The sequence below is a fragment of the Danio rerio genome, chromosome 6, assembly GCF_049306965.1.
Source record: "Danio rerio strain Tuebingen ecotype United States chromosome 6, GRCz12tu, whole genome shotgun sequence".
In the NCBI taxonomy this organism is placed as follows: Eukaryota; Metazoa; Chordata; class Actinopteri; order Cypriniformes; family Danionidae; genus Danio; species Danio rerio.
The window spans coordinates 41,390,123-41,390,329 of NC_133181.1; positions in this window are offsets into that span (position 1 = coordinate 41,390,123).

Sequence of the window (207 nt, forward strand, 5' to 3'; positions counted from 1 at the left end):
ATTCATATCCACAAGAGAGCATGTGCGCAAAGCATCTGGAATTAAAAGATCTGTTGAGCTCTCTGTGATCATCAATCATTATCAAATGGGATCAAGAATAAGTTTCACAAGTTTAAAATGTTTTAAAAACAGCATGTTTGTAAGAAAGACAGTAAAATCGATTCTTAATTCATCACCACAGCCGAAAAGAAGACGCATATCGGTTTT